This window comes from Chlorocebus sabaeus, chromosome 17, assembly GCF_047675955.1.
Source record: "Chlorocebus sabaeus isolate Y175 chromosome 17, mChlSab1.0.hap1, whole genome shotgun sequence".
Lineage (NCBI taxonomy): Eukaryota > Metazoa > Chordata > Mammalia > Primates > Cercopithecidae > Chlorocebus > Chlorocebus sabaeus.
Window position 1 is genome coordinate 27,284,413 of NC_132920.1, and position 27,746 is coordinate 27,312,158.

General features: G+C 41.5%; 3 non-coding genes and 1 pseudogene across 3 annotated transcripts; 2 read left to right on the plus strand and 2 right to left on the minus strand.

Moving 5' to 3' along the window:
• Positions 1 to 1,658: 1,658 nt before the first annotated feature.
• Positions 1,659 to 15,665, minus strand: LOC140708904 (CD83 antigen-like; annotated as a pseudogene).
• TRNAR-UCU (transfer RNA arginine (anticodon UCU)) lies at positions 2,972 to 3,058 on the plus strand. The gene is given in 2 exon segments: positions 2,972 to 3,008; positions 3,023 to 3,058. It is a non-coding gene; the product is annotated as a tRNA-Arg (tRNA).
• Positions 15,666 to 19,666: 4,001 nt separating the features above from the next.
• TRNAK-UUU (transfer RNA lysine (anticodon UUU)) lies at positions 19,667 to 19,739 on the plus strand. The gene has a single exon. It is a non-coding gene; the product is annotated as a tRNA-Lys (tRNA).
• Positions 19,740 to 26,151: 6,412 nt separating this feature from the next.
• Positions 26,152 to 26,223, minus strand: TRNAD-GUC (transfer RNA aspartic acid (anticodon GUC)). The gene has a single exon. It is a non-coding gene; the product is annotated as a tRNA-Asp (tRNA).
• Between the last annotated feature and the right edge of the window lie 1,523 nt (positions 26,224 to 27,746).

The window sequence follows — 27,746 nt, forward strand, 5'->3', positions numbered from 1 at the left end:
AAAATGAACTTAGTATCCCTTTTACACCCTAATATTAGTGGAGGCAATGAACACACAACTAAAGCAATAAAATGTCGTTGGAAATCAAGAAGGGAAGGGCCCAAGCTTGATCAGAGAAACCCAACAATTGCTAAAATATCAGTGCAGCATTTAGTGAAGTCCCTTCTGCCAGTGGCTCCGGTATGTCCATATCTTGGAATTCTTTTGGCTGGTGCTTCAAGAACAGACCATGGACCTGGCCTCCTAACTTCCCCAAAGGAATTCCTGCAGAAGACTATGGGAAAGGCTTCTTTGTGATCTTCTTTGTTTGGAATGATGGAAAACATGAGAAATGAAAGGCATCCTCTCATCCCCAGAACACCACCATCATAGCGAGGATAATGACTCAATGGAGTTTCTTTTTTTAATTATATTTTTATGTTTTTCTAATAACCTTAACATACACATTTTTTTTCTAAAAACCCTAAAATGGAAGTTTCAAATTTGCATAGCGCTTTATACTTTTTCAAAGCATTTTCACGCTATTTTATTTTATTTTATTTTATTTGTTTGAGATGGTGTCTGGCTCTGTCGCCCAGGCTGGAGTGCAGTGGTGCCATCTCTGTTCACTGCAACCTCTGCCTCCCAGGTTCAAGGGATCCTCCTGCCTCAGCCTCCCAAGTAGCTGGAGCTATAGGCGTGCACCACCATGCCCGGCTAATTTTTGTATTTTTAAGTAGAGATGGGGTTTCACCATGTTGGCCAGGCTGGTCTTGAACTCCCGACCTCAAGTGATCTGCTCACCTCGGCCTCCCAAATTGCTGGGATTACAGGCATGAGCCACAGCGCCCGGCCTTGTGTATGGTATTTTAATCAGGTATTTAATCCTGTTGTCACCTTCTCGGACTTCTCACTCTCCATATCCAGGCTACTTGTCAGTTCACAATGCAATCTAACTATAGATATAGTTTTCAAAAGGAGAAAAATACAAACCCTTTTTTGACAAGTACATAAAGATACAAAAATAATTGTGGCACTCTTCTTTATTGCTTGTTTATGGATGTCTTTCCCAGATGAAAACACACTGCTGGAGAATAATCCTGCTGGAATAATTCCCCAGTCCTGCTGGGGAATAATCCATTGAATTGTTATTTCTTTGTACACAGAAACAGAATATTCCTTAGTAATAGCAGGACCCTCACACCAGAAAATTATTTGCTAAATATTTCCCACTGTCTTCCAGCTTGATCTGTCAATTTTTCCCAGACATAAAGTATCTGGGCTGGTACAATAAAACACAGTAAACTAAAAAAGATGTTCCCCAGATGTAGAAGATGACAGCTGTCCTCAGGAGTCTGTCACAGGGCCAGCTGGAGGCATTCGTATTTCCCAAGACCCTTTTCCAGCTGCATCTCACCATAGCTTTTATATGTTCAGATAGCTGCATAAATCGCTAAAAAGATAGCCATGGAGAAGTCGTGGTGACTCCATGCTGTGTGGTCATGTGATGGTTTTCAAGGCCTGCTCATAGAAAATAGGGTGGGATGATCCACTTCCGGTGTTTTCACTCAGATGAAGGACTTCACACTTCTTCAGTGTAGGACTCATTCTCTCCTCCAGTGTGACAGACACACCACTGAGTCCTCAGCTTTAGGAGAAACAATTTGTAGAAATCCTGCTCATACCAGTTCTGTCTTACAAAGAGTTACTGGCCCCAAATGCTTATTTAGGGAGGTAACTGGGAGAAAAGCTTATTCCATGACGGGTTTAGAAAACTCTGGGTAAATAACTCTGTAGTCATGTAAACTTACAAGTGAGAATGAGTAGAAAACGACCAGAGACAACAACAGCAAAATCCCAACTCTGCATTTCTTTTTCTTTTTTCTTTTTCTTTTTTTTTTTTTTTTGAGACCTAGTCTTGCTCTGTCACCTAGGCTGGAGTGCAGTGGTGCAGTCTCAGCTCACTGCAACCTCTGCCTCCCTGGTTCAAGCGAATCTCCTGTCTCAGCCTCCCGAGTAGCTGGATCTACAGGGGCGCACCACCATGCCTGGCTAACTTTTGTATTTTCAGTAAAGATGGGGTTTCACCATGTTGGCCAGGCTGGTCTCAAACTCCTGACCTCGTGATCCTCCCGCCTCAGCCTCCCAAAGTGCTGGAATTACAGGCGTGAGCCACCGTGCCCGGCTCCAGCTTTGTATTTCTTAAAATTATCTTCGGCGTTTAGGACATCTTGTCACTCTCAGGATCGCCTCTCCACTTAGGTTTCTCTGCCCTTCCGGTGCCTGCAGAGTGCACTTGTATGTTCACGGGTTGCAGCTAGTAGTGTTTCTGATCTTCAGGGAATAGGATCTTTCACTGGACCCCGGAAGAGCCATTTTGGCCCTTCTGTCCTCTGAAGCGCAGATCTTTCTGGGGTGCCTCCACCCTCTCTTCACCGCCTTCCAATAGCTTGATCCAGGAGACCATGTAGGGCATCTGCGGTTCCCAGGGGACCGTGCAGGGCAAGTCCACATCCTCAGAGCAAGCCACCTGCACCTCCCATGTTGCGGGCGTCAGGCTATAGGGTTTACTGGTTTATTATAAAGGATATCGCAAAGGATTCAAATGAAGAGGCACGCAGGGCAAGGTATGGGAGAAGGGGCGCCGAGCTTCCAAGCACTCCCTGGGTCTGCCACCCTCCAGAAACCGCCACGTGTTCAGCTGTCTGGAAGCTCTCCAATTATTCTTGAGACAGAGTCTCGCTTTTTTTTTTTTTTTTTTTTTTGAGACGTAGTCTCGCTAAATTATTCGTTATCTCATGGCACAAGTGAAAATAGTTGTTGAAAGGCTTAGTAACTCCTCCGTGTCAGGGATTGTGTGTACCCCTTGTGTTGTCTCATTTTTGTGTTTATTGAACTCTCACGGTGACTGGAGCAGAATGTTTTCAGGAAACGTATTACTTGAGTAGTCAAATTAGTTAGTAACCTCAGGGCGAAAGGTGGCGCGCAAGCAGGCTCTGTGGCGCAATGGATAGCGCATTGGACTTCTAGCCTGACTCGAGAGATTCAAAGGTTGCGGGTTCGAGTCCCGCCAGAGTCGGATCTTGCGTTTTGTGATTTGAGTGGATACTTGCGCAAGTAATTTCTCCTCATATTAATTAATTGGACGTTTTCTCCAATCAGCAAATCCCATTTTCCTGTAATTCATTTTCTGCTTTTAGTGTTAACATCTGAGGAGCTTCTTCAGAAACATTGCCATGTATAGACGTCTACAGTCGCTAGATGACCAAATCAAAGGGAAAATAAAACAAGTTGGATATTAAAATGAATACTAGTAACTGTTTCTTCCTTATGAAAAACAACTTTCTGGGGCAGATAAACTTATTGTTTTCCCAGCCTCTGCTTGAGAATTGCTGGCACATGTTCTAAACTGTGCCTGTAAGAATTCTGTCCATTTGGAAACACGCCAGTTTTCTAGCTGGTGAAAACTCAAGCCTCAAGTCTGCTCTTCATCTCATCGTCAACCTCAATAAGTGATCGTTGGTAGTGCAAATATTTCAGCTCTAAGAAATTAATTAAAATTAAATTCGCTTTTAAATGAAATATTATGGATGAGGATGTCTAGCACTGATTTTGATCCAAAACAAAGATCAGTAAAAGTCCTCCCCCCACTCAATTGTACAAATAGAGCTGGAAAATGTCTCCTTTTCATCCAAGAACACTACTTTCTTAATTCCCTCCACTGGTGCTTAGTTTCAAGTATCCTGTGCACCTTCCCAGAAATTCTATATGTATGTTAACATTAACAATATGTAATATATTTCTGGGAAGATGCATATATATGCATATATGTATACACACTTTATATATATACATATAGATGTATATCTCCACTCATCTTTGTAGTGGTATCATTTAATATACGTAGTTTTATATAATTCTTTATATAAATTACATAATATTCCACAGCATGGATTGTACCATTAGATTACAAACACGTCACACCTTAAATCCAGATTGCTTGCCATTAGGCGGTCTGGCCCACTCTCACTGAAGGTCTGGGAAAAGGCTCTTCTGTTTGTGGAGGGTAAGAAATAGAGGGAAGATACCTTCTTGTGGACTACAGACCTGCTGTATTTCCAGTAATGCCTGTGCCTGGCATGCTTCCATGTGAAATAAAGAGAGAATTGATCAACCTCTGCCTTTGCTTGCTTAGCAAAATAAATCCCCCAATAAAGCCCTTTTTAAAAACCATGCCTATCCTGGCGCGGTGGCTCACGCCTGTAATCCCAGCATTTTGAGAGGCCAAGGCGGGTGGATGACGAGGTCAGGAGATCGAGCCCATCCTGGCTAACACGGTGAAACCCTGTCTCTACTAAAAATACAAAAAGTGGCGGGCGCCTGTAGTCCCAGCTACTTGGGAGCCTGAGGCAGGAGAATGGCATGAACCTGGGAGGCGGAGCTTGCATTGAGCCGAGATCGCGCCACTACACTCCAGCCTGGATGACAGAACGAGGCTCCGTCTCAAAATAAATAAATAAATAAATAAATAAATAAAATAAACATACCATTTGACATGGTGAATTTTCCCCTTACTTTGCACAACAATTTGGCAATGACGTACCCTTTCACTAAGATCAGTTAATGTCATGATTGACCATATGTAGAATATTTATTATCCAGTACATACTCCTTTTCTTATGACATAAATTACCTCTAGTCAGGTCAGGCAATGAAACAGGGTGTGATAGATTCACAGCTTCTTACCCCTATTTATTCCTGTATACATTTCTCAGTAAATGATACTCTCTTACTCCAGCTGCAATGCCACCTTTATCATGTATTAAATTTACACATATGTGCAGATGATTTCTGAGCTCTCTATTATATGACATTTTGTTTATCCTTGCACCAACAATGCATGCTCTGAATGTATTGAGACTTCTAGTAAGACATGATACTTAGTGAGGTAAATGCCACTATCTTTTCCTTCTTCAAAATTCTCTTGACTGATGTAATCACCAGGTTCACATTTTCTGTTTCTCGTCTCTCAAGTGTTACAAGCTGGCATTGCCTGTTTCCAAAACATTGTTATCTAAGAACTGTATTAGATATTTTTTCTATTTTTCTAGTTTTTTATAGCCAGAGGACAATTCTCCTAGCAATTCATTTTTCATGAGTGGAAGCAGAATTTTCATTTTCAAAATATGCACCACGGGCCGGGTGAGGTGGCTCACGCTTGTAATCCCAGCACTTTGGGAGGCTGAGGCTATTGGATTGCTTGAGCTCAGGAGACCTGCTGGGGCACCATGGTGAAACAATGTCTCCACTAAAAATACAAAAATTAGTTGGTCGTGATGGCACATGCTTATAATCCCAGGTACTTGGGAGGCATAAGAATTGCTTGAATCTGGGAGGCAGAGGTTGCAGTGAGCCGAGATTGTGCCACTGCACCACTCGAGACTAGGCAACAAAGCAAGATTGTTTAAAAGAAAAAAAAAAGCACCACAGAGATCATCAATTATTTTGAATATCTCATAGTATTTTGTTAATTTTTTTGATTACTTAATCTAAGACCATCTTAATCAATTGATTAATTTCTTTTTATCTACATAGCCTATTCCCTATGTCATTCTTTTTCACAGGAAACTAGTCTAATGAATTAAATGTTTACAATTTATGACAATGTTTTCTAGAAGAGTATGTAATGATATTTGGTACATGTCTTTTTATATTCTATAAATTATATTTTATGTACATATCATTCAATTTCTAACTTTTTCCACAATGATTACTTTAATTATGTAACATTTAAATGCCAAAATCAGTACCTCATAGTATGTATCTGTGATTGTTAATTTTATGAGACACCTTGCATGAACCACAGGGTACCCAGAGTAAGCATTATTTCTGGGTATGTCTGTGAGGACATTCCTGGATGAGATTAGCACTTTTCCCTCATCCTCTCTCAGATCTCTGCCAGTTTGGCCTAAATTACCTAAATTAATTAATTGTCTAAATCAATTAATCAATAATATCAGTTATGCATATTATTTATGAAATTACTAGTCTGTAAATCCAGTAAGAAAAACAAATGTTAATTTTGTTGGCATCTACCTAGGGTGACTTGAGAAATCAGGGGACAGTGCAGCTTATATATTTCCCAGCAAACCTTCTAGTAATACTGTACATTTTGAACTACTACAAGGATACTAGAGGAACTTCTAGTGGGACATACAGAATGCATTCGTTTTTATTTTTAATGTTGGGAATACTTACAAAGATGTTATAAGGTAGGAAAAAACCCTCAGGAATAGTTCTCCAAGACAAGTAATAGTAGGGATATCGCCCCTGTATAAGAAAAGGCATGGGGATAGTTTAATTACTTGAACCTAGAAGTATAGAGTCTCGAGGGCTGCCTTAAAAGGAAATGTGACCTCCAGTGCAGGAGTGTGCCCATCGGTTACCAATAAATACCAGTTTACAGTGACTCTGGGAAAGGTTGTTACTGTGCTTTGTTAACGACCACTAAGGCAAGTCTTACCCAGAATATGCAGGATAATGTGAACAACAATTCATTTTTCTGGTCGGGTTACATTTATCTCTTGTCAGAATTTTAATGCGAAAAAGAAGAACAAAGGTTTACATTCTTAAAATGTGATTTCTTTCCGTTGTTGATTGCATTACACGCTGCATTCCATACACGGCCACTAGAGGGCAAAGGTCTTGTAGGTGGAGTTAGTAGAGTGGTTCTATTCAAGCAAGGAAAGTCTGCCTTTGTCTAGAATGATGTCATCACATTGATTAGAGTCAAGAGGGGACATCAGTCATATGGGCCTGTTGGCGTTGTAAGGCAACGGTCTCAAGAGTCCTCGAGAGAGAGAGGTGTTGCCCCTCCCTGAGGACAACCGGACACTAGGTGTGGAGCCAGCCGCGAGGATGGGCGACGGCTGTGGGGCCAGCAGCGGAAGTAGGGATAGAGCACACGGTAAAGGACTCCTGCTACTGCTCCCCCTTTGCTGTCTGGTGCAGACCCGAGGTGGCCTCGAAGTGACATCGGTGGTGAGAGCCGCCGCATGAATCCACACTGTGGATGAAGGTTAAGAATTGGCGGTGGCCCATCGGTAGCCAGAGACCCAAATCGTGTCTGATTTGAGTGAAGATCACCCCAGATCAGTGCGTCAGTTCCGTTTTGACGGCCGAATCTCTCACGATCCCATGTAAGAAATGCCACACCCGTCAACAGGAGTGACCCACGCGCTGGGCCTCTTTCTTGGATCGGGTCGCCACCCCCATGCCAGGGCTGTGCTAAAGACTAGAGTCTCAGACTTGGAATTTCGAGGAAAGTGTTCCAAAACGCTGCGCTCGCTGCGGCGAGGGGCAAGAGCAGAAGCCCGGCTAGCCCCGGTCCAAGGACAGTAGCTGGGAGGGGCGTGGCAGCCGCTTAGTTTGAAATCTTTCAGATACCCCACCGGAATATCATAAAGAGCACAAACAACTTTTACATAGGAACAAAATAGAGAATATACAACACCTTAAACGCCTGATAATTTCACAATGCATGCCTAGGAAACCAAATAGCAGTCAAATCGAGTTATTTCCCAGAGAAGAGGAAACGCAGAGGAATCTGATAGGGAGCAGGCTTCAGAAGTATTGAGCTGCCTCTCTCTGCCATAAGGAGAGAACCAATCCTGAGCTGAAATTTCTGCAAATAGAACTGAGATGATACCAGACAAGGTCACGGCTGAAGGAGGGTAGGAAAGTTTAGAAAGTGCTTGTGTAACCGGGGGCAGTGGCTCACACCTGTAATCCCAGCACTTTGGGAGGCCGAGGCGGGTGGATCACCTGAGGTCAGGAGTTCGAGACTACCCTAGCTAACATGGTGAAACCCCGTTTCTACTAAAAACACAAAAATTAGCTGGGCGTGGTGGTACACACCTGTAATCCCAGCTATTTGGGAGCCCGAGGCTTGCTTGAACCCAGGAGGTGCAGGTTGCGGTGAACCACTGCACTCCAGCCTGGGCAGCAGAGCCAGACTCCACTCTCTCTCCAAAAAAAAAAAAAAAAAAGCTTGTGTTTGAATTGGTGCTTCGTCTTGAAACATCAAGGTAATACCATTCATTACTTTTGTCCATGAAAAGAAGTCTAAGTATTTCAGAGCTATGGGCAAAAACCCTCCAGACCTGGGCTAGGTTTTGAAAGCCAAGAGAAGCATGATTGCAGAGGTGCCAACCTCAGGCTTTTATTGAAACAACACAATAGAGAATCTTTGACATCTGAAGTCTACAAAGTTACCCTGCCTTCTCTGCTCTCACAGGGGCCTATGCTACTAGTTCAGGAAAATCTGTCTCACTTATATCTGAAGAGAAAATGAAGTATGCTGGGCCAGGCACGGTGGCTCACACCTGTAATCTCAACTCTGGGAGGTTGAGGCCAGAGGATCACCTGAGGTCAGGAGTTCAAGACCAGCCTGGCCAACATGGTGAAACCTGATTTCTACTAAAAATACAAAAATTAGCCAGGTGTGGTGGTGCACATCTGTAATCCCAGCTACTGGGAGGCTGAGGCAAGAGAATCACTTGAACCCAGGAGGTGGGGGTGGCCATGAGCCAAGATGGCACCATTGCACTCCAGCATGGGTGACAGAGTGAGACTGCATCACACACACACAAAATAAGTATGCTGGTATCCACAGATAGCTGCAATAAAAATAAATATAAAACTTGCAATCTAATCTTTCTGTATACAAGTTTGCCCAAAAATATGGCTACAAAGAAGAATATAAAATAACATAATTCATGATTAATTTATTAAAAATATTATAAGGAGGTATGAAAGGAAAATAAATACCAGGATCCCAAAAATCACAAAACCAAGGGAAAAGTCAAGCTGGGAACTATGTCAAGCAAACCTGCCTCCCATTTTATTCCTGAATAAGATAGGTACGAAGATAAGAAGTTACATACCTCCCTCACAATTTGCCCACAAGGAAATTCCTTGTGGACAAAGAACAGAGAGAACTCAAAGTCATCTCTCTGAGGCTCACCTGAGACACGTGTGTATCAGATTGCTTCCTCTGCACTATTGTTTACGTAAAAATGCAGATTCAAGGAGCCAGACTAAATTGTGTTTTCAGTGGAAGGCTTATCAAGGTCTCAAAATAATGCAACCTTTGTCTCTTATGGACTTCTAACCTTGAAGCCCCTACTTTGAGTTGTCCTGCCTTATCACACCGAACCAATGTACATCTTACACATACTGATTGATGGCTCATTGTCAGAGGCACTGGAACAACGGCGACTCCACCTTGAAGGGGCTGGGTGAAATAAGGCTGAGACCTACTGGGCTGCATTTCCAGGAGGTTCAGGCGTTCTTAGTCACAGGATGAGAGAGGAGGTCACGACACGGTACAGGTCACAAAGACCTCACTGATAAAAGGATGCGATAAAGAAGCTGGCCAAAACCTACCAAAACCAAGATGGTGACCAGAGTGACCTCTGGTCGTTCTCACTGCTCATTATAGGCTAATTATAACTTATTAGCATGCAAAAAGATACTCCCACCAGCACCATGAGTTTACAAATGCCATGGCAACCTCTGGAAGTTATCCTATACGGTCTGTATGATCTGAGGAACCCTCAGTTCCGGTAATTGCCCACCCATTTCCAGGAAAATTCATGGAATAATCCACCCCTTGTTTAGCATATGATCAAGAAATTACTATAAGAATAAGCTGCAGAGCAGCCTATGCTGCTGCTCTGCCTATAGAGTAGCCATTCTTTATTCCTTTACTTTCTTAAAAAACTTGCTTTTTACTCTACGGACTCTCCCGGAATTCCTTACTACACGAGATCCAAGAATCCTCTCTTGGGTCTGGATTGGGACTCCTTTCCGGTAACATTATGTCTCCCTAAAACGTATAAAAGCAAGCTCTACGGCCGGGCGCAGTGGCTCACGCCTGTAATCCCAGCACTCTGGGAGGCTGAGGTGGGCAGATCACCTGAGATCAGGAGTTCGAGACCAGCCTGATGAATATGGAGAAATTCTGTCTCTATTAAAAATACAAAAAAAAAAAAAAAAAAATATTAGCCGGGCATGGTGGCACATACCTGTCATCTCAGCTACTTGGGAGGCTGAGGCAGGATAATCTCTTGAATCAGGGAGGCAGAGGTTGTGGTGAGCCGAGATCGCGCCATTGCACTCCAGCCTGGGCAACAAGAGCGAAAATTCCTTCTCAATCAATCAATCAATCAATCAATAAGCAAGCTGTATTCCGACTACTTTGGGCACATGTCCTCAGGACCTCCTGAGGCTGTGTCACGGGTGTGTCCTTAATCTTGGCAAAATAAACTTTGTAAATTGATTGAGACCTGTCTCAGATACTTTTGGGTTAAACAGAAACAATAATGGCTATAAAGAAAAACACACAAAGCAGAAACACAAGAATTCAGGAAATACATTGCCAGAAATAAATATTTCATGACAAGAGAAATAAAGACTGTGAAACAGAAAAATACAGAACTCATAGAGACAAAAGAAAAAAATATACAAGATTGAAGACTAAAATTACAAAAAGCACAAAGCGGGTACCACTGATAGCATATAAGTGGATAGTGAGAATAGACATGAAAAATAGAAGAACAACAAAAATATAATCAAATTAATTATAAAAATAATTATAGATATAGAGCAGGTGTTGATGCTCTACAGCTATGGACCAAATCAAGCCTACCACCTATTCTTGTGTGGCCTTGAACTAAGAATGTTTTTTCTATTTTTAAATGGCTCAGAAAATGAAAACAACTTTATAACATATAAACAATGATATGAAATTTATTTTCAGTTTAAAATTCAAATTAGGCTTTATTTAAATAAAGGTTTTTGGAGCACAGTCATACTCATTCATGTGCTATTATATTATATGTTGCTGCTTTCATACTACCCTTCTCAGTGCCAGAGTTGAGTAGCTGCAGACCATATGGCCTGCGAAGCGTAAAATATTTACTATCTGATCTTTTACAGAAAAATTTTGCCAACTGCTAATGCAGAATATAGGCAAGGGAGATTTTAAAAATACACAGATGTGTGGAGGGACATGGTGGCTCACATCGGTAATCCTAGCACTTTGAGAGGCCAAGGCCGACAAATCACATGAGGCCAGGAGTTTGAGACCAGCCTGGCCATAATGGTGAAACTCCGTCTCTACTAAAAATACAAAAATTGGCTGAGCATGATGGTGTACGCCTGTAATCCCAGCTGCTTGGGAGGCTGAGGCAGGAGCATTGCTTGAACCTGGGAGGTGGAGGTTGCATGAGCCAAGATCTTGCCACTGCACTCCGGCCTGGGCGACAGAGTGAGACTCTGTCTCGAAATAACAACAACAACAAACCCACATAAGTGGAATTCCCCCCTCCAAAATAAGAATTATTGAAACAGTGCAGAATTTGCATTACATGAGAAAATATTTATAATCTAAAAGAAAATTTGAATATATCTACTGAAAGATCACAAAGCATACCAGAGAAAATTGATCTCAAATAGGATAATTTCTAGTACTGTTATCTGACTTTGAAAATAAAAAAAATATTTGGGTAGCAGCTACAAAGGTCAAGTCAACGCTAGGGGAAAGAAAATCATGTTGGCATCTGATTTCTCTACAACAGCATCAAATGCCTGAAGACAGTAGAGTAACACCTACCATACGCTCAAGGAAATATAGGGTGAATAAGGGGTTGTATATATTCAGAAAGCTGCATTTTTAAGTCAAATATTTTGGATAAACAACTTAAAAATGCAAGAAGTCAGGATATATTGATCACATAGACTTTCCTTCAATAAACAACTACACAAAGTATTATTCTAGGCAAACAAACAAACAATTAAAATGACTGGGGAAATTGGAGCAAAACAATTAACATGGGGCACTGAATGTATTAAACTGCAGATCACCAAAACAGTGAGAAAGATAAGAGTAACTGAAGAAAATGGAAATGGTATATGCTCTGACAATATAGAGATGATATAACTAAAAATTTGAAGGAGTACGGAGCAATACTGCAGAATTTAGGTTCACTGTACAATCTCTAATAACTAAGATAAAAAGTATTATTTAAGAATGACAAACATTCTGTGCCTATGATTATTTAACTGAACCAAAGCAAACAGTGAGAAACTAAAATTTGGTTGGAAATAAGATGGAAAGGAGAGAAGAGAAAGCAACTCTATTCTGTGAGTTAGTTCCAATAGAAATCTGAACAGCCGACCTTCAGAACAGAACTCTGCTAAGAGCTGAAAACATTGTGAGTAATGTTAGTAGTCAATTACAACAAAGGCAAATGCCTTTGAATGACTTCCCCTGGCTCTTGATGTGTGGATAGATATTACCAATACTGCTTAGTTTACTTGATAATAGGGAATGCTGACTTAGAATTTCAAGTAACTGAAACATTATTCCCTCCAAAAAATTTCATTCTTTTCATTAGTGGGCCTATACTAGAAAAAAATTTGCTCAATTCCATAGTTATATTTTGAATTTTGTTAAAAATGTTGTTTTCTCAGCTGAGCGTGGTGGCTCACACCTGTAATCCTAGCAATTCGGGAGGGCAAGGCAGGTGGATCACCTGAGGTCAGGAGTTCAAGACCAACCTGGCCAACATGGTGAAACCCTATCTTTAAAAAATAAAAAAATTAACCCGGCTTGATGGCGGGTGCCTGTAACCTCAGCTACTCAGGAGGCTGAGGTAGGAGAATCACTTGAACGTGGGAGGCAGAGGTTGCAGTGAGCTGAGATTGCACTATTGCACTCCAGCCTAGCCTACAGAGTGAGACTCCATCTCAAAACAAACAAACAAACAAACAAACAAACAAACAAATGTTGTTTTTTCTCTTACAATTTAAAACTTACAGAATATCTTTGAGTTTTCCTCTTGACCCATCTGGTCTTTTTACAGAAAACATTGGCTGACTCATAACAACACAGATCATGTTGGACTAGGGTAATATGAAGTAGGGCAGGAATACTTGAAATTGTCAGCTACTGGAATTTGATGACATTTCTAGGAACAAGAAAATTTTACCTTTTAGAGGAGTTCATTTGGGGGACTTGAATTCAAACTCCTAATATTTGACTCAAAGTTCTCATGGTATTACTTCTTTACATTGTTTCAAAGTAATATTCTGGGTATTTTATCTGAGAAACAAACAAATTTAATTAAGTAGGCAAAACCAAGCAAACAAAACACCACCAGATCACCAACCACACACAAAATGGGTAAAATTAGATACCCGATTGCCAATTGTTGCTTGTAATATTTGTATTATCTTTCATGGGAAATGAAAGCCTCTGAAAGCTACTAATTAGAGGGCTAATAAATACACGTATGAAAACTGACCAGTGCATAAACATCTTTCACCTTAATCAAGTCAGGAAACCACTTGTGATAGACTGAGTAGTGGCCCCTCACAGATGTCCACATGCTAATCCCAGAAACCTATGAATATGTTACCTTACATGGCAAAGGAGATTTTGCAAAGTAATTAAGTTTAGGATCTTGAGATGAGAAAAGTATCCCGGATGATTCAGTTGGGCCCAATATTATAAAAGGGAAGTCAAGAGTGAAAGAGACAGAAAAAGAATATATGATGATGCAACCAGAGGATAGAGTGATGTATGTGCTTTGAAAATGGAGGACTAGCCAGGTGCGGTGGCTCACATCTGTAATCCCAGCACTTTAGGAAGCCATGGTGGGTAAATTACGAGGTCAGGAGTTTGAGACCAGCCTGGCCAACATGGAGAAATCCCACCTCTACTAAAAATACAAAAAATTTAGCTGGGCATGGTGGCAGACACCTGTAATCCCAGCTACTTGGGAGGCTGAGGCAAGGAGAATCACTTGAACCTCGGAGGCAGAGGTTGCAGTGAGCCAAGATCATACCATTGCACTCCAGCCTGGGCAGCAGTGCGAGACTCTGTCTCAAAAAAAAAAAAAAAAAGAAAAGAAAGGAAAAAGAAAATGGAGGACTGTATCCCTTGAATCAAGGGATACAGGTGGCTGCTAAGAGCAGGAAAAGGCAAGGAAACAGATTCTCTTTTGAAGCCTCAGGAGGAACAAAGTCCTGCTTGATCTTAGACTTCTGACTGTATGAGAATAAATTTGTGTTAAGTCACCAAGTTTGTGGTAATTTGTTGCAACAGCAAAAGGAAACTAACACACAACTTATTACTCAATAGTGATTACAAAACAAAGGGAGAGGTTCTTCCTAATCCAGGGTTTCTCAGTCTCAGCACTATTGACATTTTAGGCTAGATAATTCTTAGTTGGTTGCAGATGCTGTCCCATGCACTGTAGAATGTTTAGCAGCATCACTGATAACTAATCACTAGATGCAAGTAGCACCCTTTCCCAGTGTGACAACCAGAAATATCTCTAGACTTTGGCAAAATCACTTCTAGTTGAGAACCACTGTTCTTGTTCTTCTGACTCTCACATCTCTCTTATCTTATGCCATAGAATGTATCACATCCCATCTCTTTACTTCACCCACTATACAATTAGGCTATCAAGAAGAAATGAATGAGAGGAAAAAATGAGAGAGATAAAAGCCAGTGAATAAAGTGATGGGGAGGAGGTATATGAGGAATGAAAGAAGAAGGCCAGCAGGCAAAGAAAAAGGAGAAGCTCTGGTGAGGACAATGGAGAAGGAACGACATGCAGAAATACGGAAGAATGCTCAAAATGCCTGCCACTTACTCTCACAGAGAAGTTAAAGGACTGAAAATAGGAACGAATAGCCGTCTCCTTATCTATATTTTAAGGCCTGGATTTTAGGACTGAGCTATTACTATTATTCCATGTAGAAATTTGTAAATATGTAATTTTTATGGAAAGGACAGGAAAGAAGAAAGAGGGAAAGGATTTCTAAACCACACTGGTCCAAAAAGAGCTGAAAGAAGGGCAATGTTCTAATGAAGAAAGTGGGGAAGAGCAACATTTGGAGCGCCTGCCAAAGAATTTTTAAAAAAGAGTAGGGTAGTAAAACAGTTAACATGAGAAGTTGCAGATCTTGAATCTGTGGCGTATGCAAAATAGGTATGTCAGAAGTGGGATTCAAACCCATGCCTCCATTTGGAGATCCGAACCTCCAGAGGGGGAAGCCTAAGCTTGAGTCTGGTGCCTTAGACCACTTGGCTATCCTGACACCTGCATGGAGTGGGTGGTTCATCATCTACTTACCGTAATCAATAGTCAATCTGTTCCAGAGACTGTGTTCAGTTGTACAGTGAAAACTAAACTAATTGCAAAACAGAAGAGGAGTAAAGTTGAGTTTTGATGGAAGTGGAGACTATCACTATGGCACACAGTTAAGGCAGCCCCAGAGCCAAGGAGCCGGGTGTATTGAGAGCCCGCTCCCACCCACACCTCCCCTTAATTCGTTGCCCACCAAGATTCCCTCCTCCCACTCACCCACCAGCCCCACAGTCCAAGTCAGTCCCCACGGTATGGGAATTTCACATATCTGTAGATCTTGTTAGTGATGGCTGTGGAGACCTTTTCTGCTAGCTTGTTTTGATGCTTACACTCTCTTCTCACAATTAAATTGAAAAGTAACATAGGTAAGGAGGGAGCCAGTGAGAAAGGCTTGAGCGCCCCCCCTTTAAACCTGTCTTCCAGCATCCAAATCGTCCTTCTAAGTTTAGGTGGCGGCATATTGCACACTCTTCCTGTGTTTCTCCCCAGATCCCCCACTTGTTCCAGCACTTTCTTCACCCACTGGCTTTTATCTCTCTCATTTTTTCCTCTCATTCATTTTTTCCTGATAGCCTGGGTAAAGGGGATATGAAAGTGAAGGGGTATGATATATGGTTCGATATATGCTAATAGAGGTACGAGTAAAAAGGGTTAATGGCTATTACCAAGCAATAAACTGTATCTGCCTTCCCTTCTCCCTCCTTTCAGTGATGAAGGTGAGAGGCTCACAGCTGTCCCTGCTTTTATTTTGTAGTGAAGGGCTTCCAGCATTACAGACACATTGTAAATCAGTTATCGGAGAGTTGCAGGCTATTTTGTGAATGGACAATGGCCAAAGAGAAGTTGGTCTTGTTGTTGTTTACTTGTCTGTTATTTTAAAACAACAACAGCAACAACAAAAACAGGGTCTTCTTTGGTTACCCAGGCTGGAATGCAGTGGCTATGTACAGGTGTGATCATAGTGTACCACAGCCTGGAACTGCTGGTCTCAAGTAATCCTCCTGCCTCAGCCTTCCAAGTAGCTAGGACTTGTATTAATAATTTCTTGATCTAGCTGTAGCATGTAAAATATTTTAACAACATTTAGAGATGTGGAAAGAATGAAAACCTTGAGTCAGATATCAGTGGGATTGAATTCAGGCTCCACCCTTATGAGAACCTTGCAGTGGTCCAGAAAAAGTGATGATGGTTTGGACTAGATGATGGTGGAAGTCAGATGCACCACATGAGGAATAAGAGCCAATAGCTTTATCCATAGGGAAGAGTAAAAGGATGTGAATCATGGGCAAGAAGCCTATTTAACAATCAATAGACTAGGTTCTACCCCATACAAGGCCATCATCACAATTTGTCAGCCCATGCTCACAATATCACAAGCCAAAATTAACAGACTAGAAAACTAAATCAAAGTAGAAATTCTCACCAGTGAAAGAATGTTTTAAATGCTTAAAGAAGGGCTTTTTTTTTTCCCGGAACCAACACAACTGGAGGCAGGCTTTGGCAGAGCTATAATATCTAAATGATGGAAGGTCGTGAAACATCCAGAATAGTTTTGAGCAGGACTATCAAAAAGTTTATTATTGGCCGGGCGCGATGGCTCATGCTTGTAATCCCAGCACTTTGGGAGGCCGAGGCGGGTAGATCACAAGATCAGGAGATCAAGACCGTCCCAGCTAACACGGTGAAACCCCGTCTCTACTAAACAAACTACAAAAAGTTAGTCGGGCGTGGTGGTGGGCGCCTGTAGTCCCAGCTACTCTGGAGGCTGAAGCAGGAGAATGGCATGAACCCAGGTGGAGCTTGCAGTGAACTGAGGTCACGCCACTACACTCCAGCCTGGGCGACAGAGCGAGACTCTGTCTCAAAAAAAAAAAAAAAAAAGTTTATTATTTATAGAATCTTCATCTAAAGGAAATTGTTCCATTTAGAAAAGTGACCTATTTTTTTCTTTAAGTGGGAATGCCCCTAATCTATAACGACTTGATGACACTCACATGAAGATCAGAAGTGATTGGATTAGATCTCAAATGAAGCCAATGAAGTGACCTGTGAGAGGGTGTGAGCAAAAGCTTCAATGTTGAACACCAATGGGATTTTCTCTGTTAAGTAGACCAAACATATTTTACTATTTTTTTGGCTTTCAAAGTGGGAAATACTGAGAGATATGGTCACACGGTAGAAGAAAATGTGACTTGACAAAAAAAGAAGACATGAAAGGATTTACTGATTCATTATTCACTGTTGCCCTGAGTATAAATCAGGAAACTCTTATTGTTGATGAAGGTGGTAGAAGAATCCAGCATGAATCCTAACAGATTAAGAATGCTTCCCAGTTGAAATGTGGCTGACCTAATTTTAAAACTCCCACTCATGCCAGGCTTTGCTTGGTAATATAAGGAGAGGGTGGAAGAAGAGAGTATACACCAAGTGGATCGGCTTATGAGTCTGCCAAGAAAGGCAGCATGTTGCCCTGAAAGAAAATAGCCTGCTTTATTCCAGCTATGCTAATCCAACCTTTCTGGAAGCCAGGCATATGGCAAGATTTGCTGCTTTCTTGGCCTGCCCTGCTCAGGAATGTAGCCTTTTGCTTTCTTGTGGGCAAAGCTGACTTTATTGATTTGTTCATTCATTCATTCATTTCACAAATATTTGTTGAATGCACAGCCAAGTTCTGATTCTGTAATTGGTACCAAAGATACAGAAGTGGAGCAGTGCAGGGAGACAGACAAATACATAAAACTGATGGGTGCCAACGCACTCTCAACAAAGGCCGCCAGGGACACACCTGGAGTTGGGTTTATTACATGTTGCAGTGAGGGAGAACACACACAGTGGAAACCACGGGTGTCTCACTAATACGGTGTTAGAAAAAAAATTATAAAATTTAGACTTTGGCGGGGTGATTTGAGACAGGCTTTAAGAAAGTAGGGCTTTGCCGTGCTTTGGATACTGTCAGGAAGTAGGGGTAATTTTTGTTGTTGTTGAGACGCAGTCTCGCTCTGTCGCCAGGTTGGAGTTCAGTGGCGCGATCTCGGCTCACTGCAAGCTCCGCTTCCCGGGTTCACGCCATTCTCCTGCCTCAGCCTCCCCTTCTGCCCACTACTTCAAAAAATAGAAAAAAATAGCCAGGAGTGGTGGCAGGCGCCTGTAGTCCCAGCTACTTGGGAGCCTGAGGCAGAATGGCCTGAACCCAGGAGGCGGAGCTTGCGGTGAGCCGAGATCGCGTCACTGCGCTCTGCACTGGGCGACAGAGCGAGACTCCGTCTCAAAAAAAAAAAAAAAAAAAAAAAAAGAAAAAAGAAAAAGGAAAAGGAAAAGGAAAAAGAAAAGCTAGCTTATTTATTTATTTATTTATTTATTTATTTATTTATTTATTGGGATGGAGTCTCGCTCTGCCGCCCAGGTTGGAGGGCAATGGTGCGATCTTGGCTCACTGCAACCTCTGCCTCCTGAGTTCAAGCGATTCTCCTCCGTCACTCTCCCGAGTAGCTGATTACAGGTGCCCACCACCAAGCCCAGCCAATTTTTTTTTTTTTTTTTTTTTTTTTTTTTTTTTTGTATTTTTATTGGAGACCGGGTTTCGCCATGTTGGCGAGGCTGGTTTCAAACTCCTGACTTCAAGTGATCCACCTATCTCAGCCTCCCAAAGTGCTGTGGTTACAGGCGTGAGCCACTGTGCCCGGCCTAATGTTTTAAACAATAGAGTTACTGACTCAAAAATAAATAGTCCTGGGTTAGGCAGTCCAGGTCTGGCACAGCTCCTCATGGAACAAGTCTCTTCCTGTCTTCCTCTTCTGCCAGATTTGCTGTGGGGTTTTTGTCCCCATGGTCCCTCTTTACAGATGCTCAAAATATCTCAAGAATTAATAAATACTGAACAAACCACGAGCACTATTTCCTGAACTCCCAGGCCATTCTTGTCTTTGAATGAATTGGGGCTCCAGACAAAATGCGAAGAGAAAATTAGAGGGGGACTTGTATTTTTATTTCCTCCTACCTCTGAAGAACCTAGACATTCCACTTCTGAAAGTGTGGGAAAAATACCAAATGGGGCAACAGAGAACCTTCATCTTCTTTCCACAATTTTTAATCCTCTCGAGGATTCTCCTCAGTTAGGCCAATCGTTCCTTAAAACCGTCTCCACTTCCTGGTTCCTCCCTCCAAGATGGCGAGAGAGCCCGCAAATTCGGTCTCCCAGGACCCCTCTGCCCAGAGCAACGAACTCCCTTTGGCAATATAGGAATAATCTTCATTCTCCCTGCAATTGTGTACATGAATAGGCTGTTTAATGAAAGTACAGTGTGGAGGTTAAATTAGCTGCTTGGTGATTAAATGGCTTAGGTAATTGAGCTCCAACCCTGGTGGTTTCTGAAACCATGGATTTCCTGCAGCTTTTCTTGGCAATCCAATTACTGATGGGATTACATTATTTAAAGAATGAAGAAGGTAACTATGGAAGGGCCTGGGTAGCTCAGTCGGTAGAGCATCAGACTTTTAATCTGAGGGTCCAGGGTTCAAGTCCCTGTCCAGGCGTTAAGTGAAGTTTTGACTTCTGCCACATGTAGAAGTCAAAACTTCTGCCGTATGTGTCGAAACAGTCCTACCCTCACCTTGCTAGGTTTAACTTACTTATACCCTCCAAAGACTAAATCACTTATTTGTAAGAAAATTTAGGATTATGGTGAAGATACTATAACAAGTAACTTGCACTGGAGTTACTGGCTAGCCGCTTTCAAATTCCCTTACGTGGTGGGGGATAACTACCTCATTCTAGAGGGTGTTGCAGTTTGGGAGCACCCTAGTAGCATGTAGACTCTGAGAGCAGTGGCCTTTGTCTTGTTCATCTCCGAGTTTCCCAGGTCTTAGACAAGATGGTAGTACACAAAACTCTGCAAGAAACACTTACGAACTAAAATCCAGACAGATTTTGAAATTGTCAGTCATCCATTTTGTGCTTTCATTACAAAGCTACTGTCCTCACCTTAAGATATAATCTAAAAAAAAAAAAAAAAAAAAACAGAAATTGGCTTCTGTGCATTTTTTCTGTGTACAGCACTATAGATTTTTATAAGACTTGAAATGGGTTTTGGACAAAAAGTCGAGGTTTTTACCCAGTGGATACTCTGGGCACAGTAAGTGCATATTCTTTATGACTGTTCCCTCATTTTCACTAAGTCATATGTACCCTAGAGAAGAGGAGTAAAGCTAACAAGATTTCTATTAGAGAAACTCTGTATTTGAAAAGTTGTGGAAGTTTTCCCGCCTTCAAAGTGGACCTCAGAAATCAGTAGGCAGGGCAGCAGGAATTGTCAGTCCCTGGTTGCACCTGACATAAAAATGAAGTATTTTTTTTTAGCAGAAACAGGTATTGAAAGGTCAAAAGTCTGCTGTTCCCCAGACTTAACCTCCAGCTCTCTCTTAGATCCTAATTCAGCTGGTGAAATGATGAGATCTGTAAGAAGAGTGAGAGGAATTCAGGGTTTCAAAGACTTTCAGGGTCTCCCAAAGTGTGTCTCAGTCACCTGGGGACTCATGTTTCTTCCTGAACTTGAGGAGATGTGTCCAATTTAGTAATGACTGGAGTGAACAAGGTTTCCTCTTCAGAGGAATTAAAAGATACAGAAAGAGGCCAGACTCAGTGGCTCACCCCTGTAATCCCAGCACTTTGGGAGGCCAAAGTGGGCAGATCACTTGAGATCAGGAGTTCAAGACCAGCCTGGCCAACATGGTGAAGCCCCATTACTACTAAAAATGCAAAAATTACCCGGGCGTGGTGGCATGCGCCTGTAGTCCCAGCTACTCGGGAGGCTGAGGCAGGAGAATTGCTTGAACCTGGGAGGTGGAGGTTGCAGTGAGCCAAGATCATGCCACTGGACTCCAACCTGGGTGACAGAGTGAGACTCAGTCTCAAATAAATAAATAAATAAAAATAAAAGATAGGGAAAGCAGAATGAAAGTTATAACTTACAACACAAGACAGAGGATTTAAATCTGTTGTCCCCTTCAACATTTTTTCTGCACTTTCACAATTGGGATTTCCTGGGTTATTTAGGGTTGGGTGGGAAGTGGAATGACTGCCCACTTCCAAGGGTTTTGCAGGCATAGAAGACCACTTCCCATGTCTCTCGTGCTTCTCCCTTTTTAGCACACCCATCCTAATGCTAACTTTTCCTTTCTCCTCTCCTCCACCTTTCCCTAGGCCCTTCTTCTTTTCCCTCTTGTCTTCTCTTTTCTTCTACCTTTCATTCTCTGTTACCTCTCATTTGCTACTTAAGTGTTTCCTTTCCCATCCATAAGGGCAAAGTTGAATGAATCACTTGGTAATGCATCACCTTGAACATCAGAGATTCCATATTAATCCATGTCCTCTTCTAATATGTTTCATCACATCTTATCTTAAGGTCCATCTCATTCAAAGACAAGAATGACCTGGAAGTTGAAAAAGTAATATTTGCTGCCATGGTCATATTCGACCTTCAGTCATGCATGAGCACCTTTGCAGAGGAAGAAAGGAAGCAATGAGGTAAGAACCAAGACAACAAGAGACTTCACAATGTTTCCTGCAATAATGTCAGTTTCAAAGTAAGTAAATAAATAAATAAATAAACAAATAAACCAAAACCATGGAAAATGATGAAAGGCTAGATTTTGTCAGGTATGGGACGGGGCAGGAAATAGAAAGCAGTGGCTGTGATTTACATAAACTGTGTTGTTCTTCTCTCCTGGGGGACTCAGAGTTGGGGAAAACAGAATAATTTTGGAGTCCACAAGTGCCATATTGAAAATGTTAGTATGGTTTCACCCATTGAGGTCTGTGTTGTAGGTCCAGCATGCATCTGCTGTGCAATCTGACTTTGCATAAGTTGCCAAGAAAACAGTTCTATGGATTCACATAAATTCGTTCAGCTCAACACAGAAGTACAATTTTATTCTTCATTCTTGATTTATTTTCCTTCTGTTTTCATCCATTTCCTCCATCCCCCTTCCTTTCATCCCAAGAGTCTTCTGCATTTCTTTCTTCTCTGAATATTATGTACTAGCAACCTCTGGCCAAAGAATGAGATGGATATGAGGGTGAGTGTAGGCATAGCTCTGAGCTTGTAAAGGTGAAAGCTATACAAAGCGAAGTGGAACCCAAGTTAATTTTAAGATTTCATGAGTTTTCTGTAGCCTGGGAACATTAGATTCAGGTTTTTCTTCCTTCCCAAATTTTACATTCTCTGACTTTTTCTGCTCAAGTAAGCATTTCCCTTGTCAAAGTGAGTATTGTGGAAATTGCTTTATCAGTATTAAAAGATGGTAGAAAAGAGATTTTAAAAAGTGCTACATGTAATGGGATATTTTGACTGTATATTTAATTTAATATAAATTAAAACAGGACTTTCAAGTATTGAGCCCATTGTATAAGCTCTGTTTAGAGAAGGGGTGATTATCCCTACAGTTTCTCATTGAACAGCCCAGGTTAGCTTGTTATTAAACTTGGAAAGCATGAATGCCTCCTAATGGAAGATTACTGCAACCTTAATTCCATGGTCCCACCCATTAAGGTCCTTACACCAAATATTATTGTAATTACTGACACCATCTAATTGTTAACTGATACATACTCTGTAGTTATAGATTTGTCTACTACGTTTTGTTTAGTGGCTATTTCAATGCCTCAAATCTTCTCAGTTTGCCTGCATCTGTGAGGGAACACAGTACACTTTTACCTCTCTACCATGGATTATCTCATATGGCTTGCCATAGCACATAATCTTTGCCAGCAAGATCTTAACTGCATCCAACTTTCTCCAGAAATATAGGTGTGATATTATATTGATGGCATTCTTCTCTGTGGAGACTTATTTGACACACAAACTCACTCAAGACATACAAACATTTGGCTGAGTGCTGGTATTACACACCTGTAATACCAGCACTTTGGGAGGCCGAGGTGGGTGGATCACCTGAGGTCAGGAGGTCTAGACCAGCCTGGCCAACATGGTGAAACCCCGTCTCTACTAAAAATAAAAAAATTTGCTGGGCATAGTGGTGAACACCTGTAATCCCAGCTACTCAGGAGGCTGAGGCAGGAGAATCACTTGAACCCAGGAGGAGGGGGTTGCAGTGAGCCGAGATTGCATCATTGCACTCCAGCCTGGGTGACAAGAGTGAAACTCTGTCTAAAAAAAAGACATACAAACATTCACAAAGGACCTCACAATAAAGGGATGGGTTATTGCCCCTCATGTGCAAAAATAAAATTATATAATTATCTCCTCTATTATTGGATGTTGAACTTTGACAAAATTATTACCACTTTCTAAGACACTCTTAAGAATAGTTGGATAGTCCTTTAGCATTATAAAATACATACACCTCAAGCCACAAGCCAATCAACATCTTGCTTTCTTACTCATCCTTCAACCTAGCACTCCCACTTTGAAACATTTATACTTAGGATACATTTCCAACAATATGAAACTATCTACACACATTAACTGCAGGACTACTTGAAACTGCAAAATACTGGAAACTACCTAAACTGCCAAACGTAGGATATTTATTGAATGAACTATCGTTTCACATGTAATGGTATAATATGTAGTTATAAAAAGGAATGAGGGCCAAGTGCAGTGGCTCATGCCTGCAATCCTGGCATTTTGGAAGGCTGTGGCAGGAGGACTATTTGAGCACAGGAGTTTGAGACTAGCCTGGGTAAAATAGTGAGACCCTGTCTCTTCAAAAAATAACAACAATAAATTAGCTAGGTATGGTGGCGTATGACTGTGGTCCCAGCCACTAGGGAGGCTCAGGTGGGAGGATTGCTTGAGCCCAAGCAGTCAAGGCTGCAGTGTGAGTTCCTTCAGTCACTTGGATTGCAGAGCCTTAGATTGGCTGTATCTCCGTACTGGCAGATTTTGACTGTCTCAGTTGACTCAGTGGACTTTTTGTTAAACCTGGACAACAGAAGCAACATGCATCCTGAAATATTAATACCATCTACTGAAGCCTGCTGAAGTCTCTTCATACCACAAACAACAGATCTTCTAAATGAGGGAGAGCAAGTAGGAAGTGAGAGAAGAAAGATCTTGTAGAATTGCCAGAGAATGCATTTGTTTTCACTCATCTTTGTTCATATGAAGTCCCTAAGAAACAGTATAAACTAAGGAAAGAGTAAGACTTTAAAATATCCCATCCAACTGTGGTAATAAAGTTAAAAACATACACTGACCAGATTTACAACTGGATAAACAGAGGGACAGAACTAAGTGACCTGGTTAAAGGTGTCTCTGTCTCTGCTAACTCCTCCTTAATAACTCGATTTGAAATGGTGCATAACAACTTAAAGTTTCATGTGTTACAAAAAATTGTCAGAATCTTAGAAATGGGCAACAGAAATGATTGGGTGTCTTTTCAGTGAAGTGTTGGGCATTGTCTAATAGACCTCTGGAAATTACTTGATTGTGAGTGTGTACCTTTGACCAAATTTTTATTTGTTAAACTGTTCTAGGACTCCGCAGGAGAAAAGCTGATTTGTAGATAACTGATAGTAGTGCAAATGATATTAGTCCATACCAACTCAAATACATTTTGTCTGATAGAAATATAATTAATTTCCAGTAGAAAATATAACCCCAGATATTACATTTTACTGTCCTGTATAGATTATTATTTTATTTTTATTATTATTATTGAGATGGAGTTTCACTCTGTTGCCCAAGCTGGAGTGCAGTGGCACCATCTCGGCTCACTGCAACCTCCGCCTCCCAGATTCAAGCCATTCTCCTGCCTCAGCCTCCCGAGTAGCTGTGATTACAGTCGCACGACACCCTACCTGGCTAATTTTTGTATTTTTAGTAGAGACGGGATTTCACCAGTTGGTCAGGCTGGTTTCGAACTCCTGACCTGGTGATCTGTCTGCCTCCGCCTCCCAAAGTGCTGGGATCACAGGCGTGAGCCACCACGCCGGGCCTTTCCTGTATAGATTATTAATCAGTTTCCATTTATCATTTACTTATTAATTTCCCCAAGAATCCTAAGATACAAATTATTAAATTCACAGATGGAAGGAGAGGACAAAATAACCCAAGACATCGCCCAATTTGCAAGTGATGCAGCCTAAATGTAAACTTCACCACCCACCCCAGTAGTTCGGCCCTTTCTGCCTCAAAGTCGCTCCTGTGGCAGGCCGGCCTCAAATGACTCTCACCAACTAGCATGCTTGGAACACACTAAGGAAAACAAAAACGCATTTCTTGTTCCCAACCAACCGGTCGAGGAATGAAAATTCCCAATTAGAGATCCTGGTGTGTTTCTAGAGCCAGCTGAACACACTTTGAATACTGGCGCGTTCGGTGACCTCTCTTCCCAGAGAGAAGGTGGCAGTGGACTTCCATCAGATGATGGCTTGCTGCGTGAACCCATTGATAAACCAATACGCAGGAATCAGACTTAAAATGACAAAACCAGGGCCAGGCGCGGTGGCTCACGCCTGTAATCCCAGCACTTTGGGAGGCCGAGGTGGGTGGATCACCTGAGGTTGGGAGTTTGAGGCCAGGCTGGCCAACATGGAGAAATCCCATCTCTACTAAAAATATAAAATTAGCCGGGTGGCGCATGGCTGTAATCCCAGCTACTCGGGAGCCTGAGGCAGAGAATCGCTTGAACCCGGGAGAGGGAGGTTGCAGTGAGTTGAGATCGCGCCATTGCACTCCAGCCTGGGCAACAAGAGCAGAGAATCACTTGAACCCGGGAGAGGGAGGTTGCAGTGAGTTGAGATCGCGCCATTGCACTCCAGCCTGGGCAACAAGAGTGAAACTCCCTCTCAATAAATAAATAAATAAATAAATAAATAAATAAATAAAAACCAGAAAGAGCTGCTTTCTAAGATTGGCCTTATTAAGGCCTGACTCGCTTTCTAACATAATTGTTTAGGTTGGAATCAAAACTAGCCATTTGTCTCCCCGTCGGGGAATCGAACCCCGGTCTCCCGCGTGACAGGCGGGGATACTCACCACTATACTAACGAGGAAGCCCTAAATAACACATAAAAAGAAAGTCTATTGAAGTGGCATTCATACATTGACTGCTGAATTTTTTCTTGACAGAGGCCCTAAAAAATGCTAATCTTCATATTAAAAAGTTGTTATAAGATTCTATAAAACAGATTTCCCATGTTGCTTCGAAAATCTGAAAACGGCAGTTCTGCAAAAGATTATGACTTTGCTGAAAATAGTTCTAGGTCATGAATAGCGAAGAAATCTTCATTAATAGTAAGGAGTACAGTAAACTTAAAAAACTTCCTCTGGTCGAAATATCCTCCTTTCTTCTTCAACTCAAGTTTATTCATTATAGGTTTACCTCAAGGTCACCGTCCCCCAGGATTTTTTCTCGGACCAATGTGAGTTAGATGCCCTTCCTCTGCTTCTGTTTACCATGATAAAAATATACATATATTAATTTCTACATTTCCTTTCATAAAGGAAGGATCTTAAAGTCTAGGTTTTAGATTTTGCAGCATTGACATTAAATACGTGTTTATTTTTGTATAGCCGTTTAGTAGTAGAAATCCCATTCCTAGGAATGTGTTTCAGTGAAATTCCAGCTGAGCTCAATAAGTGGCTTCACAGAAATAAGATATTAATTGTACCAATTTGATGTAACAGGGAATTAAAGGCGACCTGATGTGCATCAGAAATCTGAATAAGTGTGTACTGAGAGAAAATCAGCAAGTTTTCTAGCACTGCTATAACATGTCACAAACTGGGTGGTTTAAAACAATAAAAATTTGCTCTCAGTTCTATTGTCTAGGAGTCTGAAATCAAAGTGTCTGCAGTCACCCTCTCTGAAGGCTCTAGGGAAGAATATTTCCTTGCCTCTTCCTAGCTTCTGGTGGCTCCTGGAAACCTCTAGTGTACCTTGGGTTGTAGCTGCGTAATTCCTATCTCTGTCTGTGTTGTTACGTGGCCTTCTTTTCTCTGTGTCTCTGTATGCCTTCTCTTCTTGTAAAGACACCAGTCATTGGATTTAAGCCTCGCCCTAATCCAGTATGACCTCATCTTAACTAATTACATCAGCCAAGACCCTATTTTCAAATAAAGTCACATTTTGAGGTTCTGGATGGACACAAACTTGGGGCAACATTATTTAATCCACTACAACTAAGAATGAAGAAGTGTTATATGCATGAGCTTAATTAACTACACCAAAGTAAACACTGAGAGCTGTAAAATCACTGATTACAATTGGCTGTGGGTGAGAGGGAAGAGAGGCGGGGAGGAAGAATATGCAATCTTGCATTGTTAATTGTTCAAACTAAGGAAACAAAGAGATTGTCTAAAGAAACACAATAACCAAGCTCTTAAATAATAATGTAATGATGAAGATAACAAATAGATAAAAATTACAAACTTTCTAAAAATATCAGAAGAGGTAGAATGACAAAATAGCTTATTTTCAAAATAGAAACTGAAAACTTCAATAAGTGGAAAAACATATCATGTTTACAGATAAGAAGACTTAATATCTCAACCATATCATTTCTTCCCAAACTGA